The sequence below is a fragment of the Carlito syrichta genome, unplaced genomic scaffold (assembly GCF_000164805.1).
Source record: "Carlito syrichta isolate Samal-C Ts95f unplaced genomic scaffold, Tarsius_syrichta-2.0.1 Scaffold308996, whole genome shotgun sequence".
Taxonomy (NCBI): Eukaryota; Metazoa; Chordata; class Mammalia; order Primates; family Tarsiidae; genus Carlito; species Carlito syrichta.
Window position 1 is genome coordinate 241,851 of NW_007253092.1, and position 8,153 is coordinate 250,003.

General features: G+C 44.2%; 1 pseudogene; it reads right to left on the bottom strand.

The window, feature by feature from the left end:
- Nucleotides 1–2,183: 2,183 nt before the first annotated feature.
- On the bottom strand, nucleotides 2,184–3,257 carry LOC103268938 (annotated as a pseudogene).
- Nucleotides 3,258–8,153: the final 4,896 nt, after the last annotated feature.

Below are 8,153 nucleotides of genomic sequence, written 5' to 3' on the forward strand. Positions count from 1 at the left end.
GGAACGAGACTGCCTACGTGGCTAAATGGGACAAAGCGCATTATTGGCCAGAGAGGCGTAATCTAATTCTGTGGCTCTGCAGCTTCATGGACATGTGTCCAGGGCATGTTCCCTACCACCCCAAGTCTTGTGGCCTTTATTTTCTTAAAAAGGAGATAATGAGGATCTCAACTCTCATATAACTGAAATAAATGTTTAAAAGATATTATAAGAAAGCTTAGCATAAGGACTGGCACAGAGGAAGCACTTTCAAAAATTAGTTTTTGTATTGAAAAAACAATATACATGTCTAATACATACATAGTTGATCACTGGATAAGGGATGGCTTTCTAAGCACAATGACAATAAAAGAAATCACAGAAGAAATATGCAGAAATTCCACATATGATTCTAACAAAATTTGGTCAAATTTTCTCAGGGTAATATGTCCAGTATAAAGATTTTACAATATACAATCCTAGAGGACAACAGTACATGTTTGTAAAATGATAATAAAATTAAAGAGAGAACTAACAGGCTTCAAAAGTAAAACAAATTAAGCAAATACCACACTACTTAAAGAATTCTTAAAAAAATAAATTGAAACAAAAATTCAATACAATTTTTCAGCCATCAAAGTGGCAAAAATAAAATGCTGAAGTTGCAAAGATGAGTGTTCACCTTCTGTTGGCAGCGTGGGAGTGTGTGTATCTTTAAACAAGAGAATTGTCCTTCTCAGCATGTAGTAGTTTACTTTACAGAAATAGTCCTAGGTATGGGACCAAGATCGACGTATAAAGATATTCATCAGAGTGAAAAATTAGAAACTACTTAAATGACCACAATAGCAGATTAATTAAATACATTGTTATTTTCATTTGATGGAATATTCTGAAAGAATATTGACTAGCATGAGAAATTGCACACAACAAAATATTAAGCAAAATATAAAGATTTTTCAAAAACTAAGTACAGTATAATGCCAACTGGCAGGCTGAATGGCTAGAAGCAGAACTCTGGAGCTTACGGATATGGGAGGGCCCTTCACTTGCATTAAGAAGCAGATAGCCAGGCTCGGTGACTCAGCCTGTCATCCCGCGCCTTTGGGAGGCTGAGGTGAGTGGATTGCCTGAGCCCGCGGGTTCAAGACCCACCTGGGCAGGCGAGACCTCATCTCTACAATAAATCAAAAAATTAGCCAGGCATGGTAGCGCACGCCTGTAATTCCGGCTACTCGGAAGGCTGAGGCGGAAGGATCGCCAGAGCCCAGCAGGTCGAGGCTGCGGTGGCCGGGAGCGGCCACTGCACTCCAGTCTGGGCGACAGAGTGAGACTCCAACTCAAAAAAGAAACAAACAAACAAACAAAAAAGAAGTAGAGAAAACCCATCTGTCAGAGAACTGAGTGAAGTCTATTTGCCAGGGAAGCAGCAGAGATTCCCCTGTTTACCCTCAGCTCAAGTCCATTCCTGAGGCCCAGCAGCAGCCATCCACTGTTTCAGGAGTCACACAGCAGCCTTCGAATAAAGCATCTCTTTGTGAAGAAGAAAGATAAGGAGGGAAAGAAAGAACAAAGGGAAGAAAGGAAAGAAAGAGGGAAGGAGATAAGGAGAGGAGAGGGAGAGCCAGCAGGAAGAATGGAGAAGGAGGAAGGAAGAAAAGAGTGAAAGGGAAGAGGGCGGAGGAGGGGAGGGGAGAGGAAAAGGAGGGAAGTGGAGAGGAGGGGAGGCGGGGAGAAGTGGAGGTCAACAGTGAGGAGGAGAGAGAATGAGGAGGAATGGAAAGAGGAAAGAAGGATTAAAATGTTAGCGATAGATTCTTTCTGAACGTTTGAATTACAGGTTATTTTTGTTTCTCTTCTAGAAATATTTATAGCATAGTCTCGAATGATCTCATTCAACATCTTTATTTTATTTTATTCTTTACTAATCCAAGGAGAAGCACGTTTATTCTGGGCCCTAGTGGAGAGCACCCAATTTCATTCCCACTCGTCATCACCAATAAAATGAGGGTGGATTCTGGGCTCATGGAGGCCCTGTGGCCCCTGGCTCCCTGCTCTGTGCCTTCCTCAGCCTCAAGACAGGCAGTATGTATTGGAGGCAGACATGGCACCCACAGAGAGTGCCAGAGCTGGGCAGGTTCATAGGTCCAAAGGCAGGAAGAGCAGGGAGCTGAGGGTGCATGTCCATGAGTCCAGTCAAGCCTTCACTTGCTGTCTGCCGTGATCTTGTACTGTAGGGCACAGTGAGCAGCCTTGCCATGGGCTGCCTCCCTGGTGGTGGCAGAGCCATGACCCTGGTGGCCGGCTGGTGGACAATTCCACCAGATACTGGCAGAATCCACTCAGACTCTTTGATATTCAGGTAGCTGACATGGAAGGCCCGCTCCTCAGAGAGCTCACTGAGGACACTGCAGTAGGCAGGACCCAGAGCACCTAGGGAGCAACTGCAGAGGGACTGGATCTTCTCTTCCACTGAATTTCACAGAAAAGCCCAGGTGCAGCCTGGGTCCTGGTTCCAAAGTCTATCCAGGTAGGAACCCATACCAAGGGAGAAAAGATCACCATCAGACCCGCCTCGGCGCCATCCCAGGCATCCAGAGGGGTACCGCATGGACTGAAGCATCATTCTAGCCACCGCATTGCACTTTGTCAGTATTTTGGAAGTTAGCCAAGCTCAACAAAACACTCCACTCAGCAGGTCAAGGTGAATTCTCTGCGGTGGGCTGGCCTGGATTCCTGGGTCACTGTGTACTCTAGCAAATACCAGTCTTTCTGCACCACCAGCTCCTTGTAGGGCCCAACGGGGCTGCCCTAAGACTGTTGAAGGGAAAGGGGGTTGGTACGGACAGCGTCTCCATGGACGGGGGAGGCTACGAGTTAGGACAACAGATGGAACAGAAGCAGTAGCTGCCACAGCAGTAAAAACTAGAATGTCCTCAGGCAATGAAGAGTCTGCTGTCTTCCAGAGTCAGGTCCAGCATGCTCCCCACTTTGAGATGTTTGAGGGCCATCTCGGCTACCTTGTTTTTGGCTTTCTTCTTGCTGGGGCCCTGACAGGTGCATCTGGTATTGCCCGTGGTGACCCGGGAGGTGAAATTAGGCTGGCGGGCTTGGCCCTCAGCTTTGAGAAAGTCATACATGGGCATCTTCCCTATTCTGGTCCCGTACTCCTGCAGAAGATTGATTGGAGTCTTATCAGGGTTGACTGCCAGCATTTGCTCTGTACTCAGCAGCCCGCAGCTCCTGGTAGTGCCAGAGCCTTGCTCCTCTTCACTCATTCCCTCCTCTGTCCCTGCGGGCGCCACCATGACTGTAGCCTCCAGGTGTCTCAATACACCGCCAATGATCTAAGGCCAGGGCCAAGCCCCACGTCTTTATTTCTTAATATCTGCCAGCAAAAAGTGTGGGCCAAGATAGGAGGAACCCTGCAAGTTAGGCATTCTAAGATCAAATCAGATTGCTTCAGACCAAACCAGTGGTGAAACTCTCTTTAGTTAGACCAGTCTCTGCTTGGATGCCTCAGGTAAATGCTCAGTATAGAAGAGCTCTGCCCTCTCCCACATTTCTCCTCACACTTGGATGGGTAGAGAATCTGGCTTCTGTGATTCAAGGGCAGCAGAAAGTCCACGGCACATTTTTTAGGTTCCACATGTCTCCAAAGCCATGTGATTTTGGAGTGGGCCAATGGATTCTGTACTTTGCCTTGCTCTGGCAATCTTCATATACTGCAGCTTCAAAGATTGGACCATAGGCATGCCCCTCCATGGGCCCTCCAAACGGCCTCTGCAGGATCTCATCAAACCACTGTCTACTAGAGAAGCTGCTGCGTCATGACTCATCCCAGAGTCCTGGAGTTTTTGTCAAAGCTGGAAAGAGAATTCACTTTACCTCTCCAGACCTCAATACCCTCAACTTTAAATTAGTAACTGAAAAAGCTTGAAGAAATGACCTCTGAGGTCCCTTTCAGTTCAGTAACTTCAAGATTCTCAAAATAAAGGAGAACTTTTCTCCATGGATCTCCTTTTTTTTCCCTTCTTTTTTTTTTTAAAAGGGCGGTCTCACTCTGTTACTCAGACTAGAGTGCAGTGTTGCAATCATGGCTTACTACAGCCTGAAACTCTTGAGTTCAAGTCATCCTCCACCTCAGCTTCCCAAGTGACTGATACTACAGGCACGCACCATGACACTCAGCTTCCTTTTTTTTCCTTCCTCCTATTCTTCCCTTACAGGCACTGCCAAGAACCTCCTTAAAATGAACTCAATCACTGAGGCCAGTGGCCTGATACCTAGACCAGCTCTGCCAGAAATAGGAGTCATTCTGTGGTTTGACCTTAGTTCACTATGCTTCTCTTAGGTTTGGGAACAAAATTCCAACTAATTAAAAAATATCCCCCTTTGCCTCACTGATCATTCTCCCATGGTTATATTTCTCTTTGAGACTTCACATGAAGAATCAGTTAATTAACTAAAGACGGGATTTAAGCGTTTCTGGGTCCTCTGGTCAAACTGTTCATGAAACCATATTAATAACACATACTTATACTTTGTTCACTAATTAATTGCACTCCATTTCATCACCCAGCTGCGTGGGAGAAAGCAGACTTTGGGGGTACAGGTGTTGGCTCACTGACCTCTCGCATTCTAAGTGTGGGCTGATCCATGGAGCTAATTCCCCTGCATCAGCTCTGAGACCCAGGGAAGTGACTTAGACTCTCTTGACCACCATTTCCCCATTTGCAAAATGAATTCAGTGAACTTGATGATCTCTACAGCCCTTTCTATTTAGAAACCTGTAATCCCTCTTGTTTCTGGAAATGAAGCCCAGCTGAATCTAGGCCCTGGGGAGCTATCAGAGAGCAGAGCAGGCGCTGAGCACAGGGAGGAGAGATGGGATTTCACAAAGAGGAAAGGCTTCCCACCCAAGAACAGTGCCGCTGCTGCATTTGTAAAATTTTACTCTTGACTCCAGAGCTCTGGTTTGGGGCGGATTTCTAGGTCCCAGAGGGATGTCTGCATGAGCGGCAGACTGTCTGAGAAATACCAGCATGCCCCGCTGCAGACTGCATCTTGGAAGGAGAACTTCTCAGGGCCTGCTGCCACTGGAAATAAACCTACAACAGGCAGGTTTCACTCTGGACCCCTTGGTTTGTGAGCTGAACACACTCATCTCTAATTGCCTGCTGTCACCACGTCTATTGCCTCTCTGTGTCACTGTGAAAATATTGGTCGCATACTCTTTGTGGCTCTCATTCATCCTTTCTCTGGCTTGAGAAGTGTTCTGCCCATCTCACATGCTCTTGGCCAACATACTGTTATCTACCCTTGGACCTGGCAGTGCATTGCTTCAGGTTAGCATAAATTCAGCATAGCCAAGATGAATGGAAGGCATCTATGGCATAGACAACTTGTTACCAACAGCCTTTGCTTTCTCACCAAGTGTGGAAAGCAATCCAGGAACCTCACAAAGGATCCTAACAGCAATAGCCACTCTCCACAGATAGGACCCCAGCCTCCAGTTTCATGGGTCTGAAACCTGACAGCTCAGGGGTCCAGCTGGGCTTCTCACTATGTGCCAGATGACATATTGCTCTTGTCAACAGGGTTTCTAGAAGGGGACTTAAACACAGAAGTAAAGTCTCAAAAGATCTTGGGCCTAATGTTCTCTATCCCCAGCAACAAGAAGTGGTGTGTACGTTCTGTTTTGACTTCAGGACAGATGATGTGTCAGAAAACAGGGCATTCATATATTAACCTTCAATTCAAATCACCTGATACTTGTGAGTTCCAACATCCTTACAAATGAAGCCTCCCTTTCTTGATATATCAGCCAAAGAACAGAAATTGTGTACAGATAAACAGAAAATTCTCCTTTCCCTCCTAGTGTCTTCTTTCTAGATAATCTTGTCCTCAGAAATGTGTAATTGATTTTTTTTTAACTGAAAGGCACGTTCAGAAGCTTTAAGAAAGTACTAGGTGGAATATCTCCAATACCGAAATTTGTTTATAAGAAATTGTGTATTTATTCTCACGTGATTAAACTTTACCTTCAAAGTACTCTCTGTTTGACGCACTACAACTATCGATAAGCTTTTTCCACTGCTCAAAACAGTTTTTGAGTCATCGATTTTGATGCCTTTTATTGTCTCTGCTGTTTTGTTTCACCTCTTCCACATTGGCAAAATGTTTCACTTTGAGGACTTTTTTCATCCACAGAAACAACAAAAAAAGTTGCTTTGGGCAAGATTGGGTGAGTAGGGAGGGTGGGACATGGGGGTCATGCAGTTTTTGGTCAAAAACTGCTAAACACTCAATGGGGTCTGGGCAAGTGTGCTTGTAAATCACCCGTCATGAAATGGGCAAATGCGTTGAAAGACTCTCCAAAAATAATTAACTGAAGCTGAACATATCTCACAACAAAACTAGATGATACACTGATGACAATGGGTTCTTAGAGCATTTACCTAGCAGAGGAAGTTTGTACTACAAGGGGCCTGCCCTCCAAAAAAAATGTCATTTTTTTAGGGATCGTCTCTCATGCAGTGGTAAGTTGGGCCAAATTGAAAACAAGCAAACCATTCTACAAAACATGTCCACTTAAGTTCCATTTTATTGGGCTTTAAATGTAGTTATTTTTAGTTATTAATAATAGCTCAATACTAACTAAGTACATCTGTGATTTGAAATTCTTACCTCCTGAAACCACTCTGAAAACAAAAAAGGCGCGCAACTCCCTCGGGGCCCCTCCTATTGTGGGAGATTTTTCTGTTCTCTCAATAAATCCTGCTTTCTTAAAAACAAAACAAAACAAAAAAAACGGCATGTACTTGCAGCTCAGATGACCCATCCCCTATGGGAGTCCTTTGCAGTTTTGCCAGAGTATCACTGCAGAATCACCCTCTGGCATGGGTAGTCTCTCTGTTCATTTTAGGGCAGCCACATACCCTCAAGCAGCTATATCATTTTAGTGTTCTGCTCAATACTTACTTTTTGGCCTTTGAAACCTTTACTCCACAGTCTAAACAGCAATTGCATGTAGGACAGCCATGCCATTGAGATGCTTTCTTCACAGACTCTGTCAGGGTCTTCAGTTATGTCCGGGTCCCTAGGCTGCCATTTAAGGAGCCACCAGGTTCTTCTGTGAGCTGCAATTAGCCTGGTCATATTAAAAGTCCTCAGTCATCTTGCTCTGTTTGGGATGACAATGATTCTTCTGAAGTATCCTAGAACTGTATGTCCCATGTGGAGAAGACAGTTTACTCCTTAGAGATCTAGGGTAGAAAATCATCACCACAGCCATTCTGTCCACTCTGATTTTTTTCAAAGAACAAACTATGAAAACTGGCAAGATTATACCAGTTATGCTGAGGTCTGTGAGCTCCAAGAGCCCCCGCCTCCCCCCCATTTGCCTGCTGAGATCCATGTCTGCTGAGCTAGTAAAGACTTGGTCAGTGCCACATAAAGGTTAGCAGTCAGTGTTAACACCAGTAACTAGGGACTGAACCTGGATTCTGCCATTGTCTACCTGTGTGATACACACACCTAAGCTTCAGCTTTCTCATCTGAAAATGGGAATAATCAAAGAGAAAAGTTAAAAAAAAATCCCAGCAAATTGTAAAATATTAAAATATTAAATAATAAACAATATTAAAATAAGTACTGTTTGCCTTACAAATAAGATCAATACACTTTGGTTGATTACTACTCTGCAATTCTGTTACCCAGGTAGCCCTACTTATCCTAGAGGGGATATAATGACATGGTCAGATACTTGTCATGATAACCGGTTGATGTTGGGTCAAAAAGTCCAGGGCAGAGGATTTTCAAATTGATACTGGGAGTGTAGGAGACTCTTACTAAGAATGTTTCCAGATTTATTAATATTCATGTATTAAGAAGACTATGGATTATTTTATGGTGGCCTCTAGAAAGTAACCCATTACTTGCAAATCTGACCTGTTTTTATTTAGTTAAATTTGTCTGGGGATAAATCTCTCAAAGGAAGGAAATTAGTCTGGAAATTTGACGAGTCAAATTAGACTTTATTTCAACCCTGGTTTCTTATTCAAAAAGGTCCACAGACTTTCCATCCCCACAAAAGTGTCAAATGTGGCTGACCAAATAAAAAACAGGCCTCTTCCATATTGGTAACTGGAAGTCCCCAGTACAAACTGTAT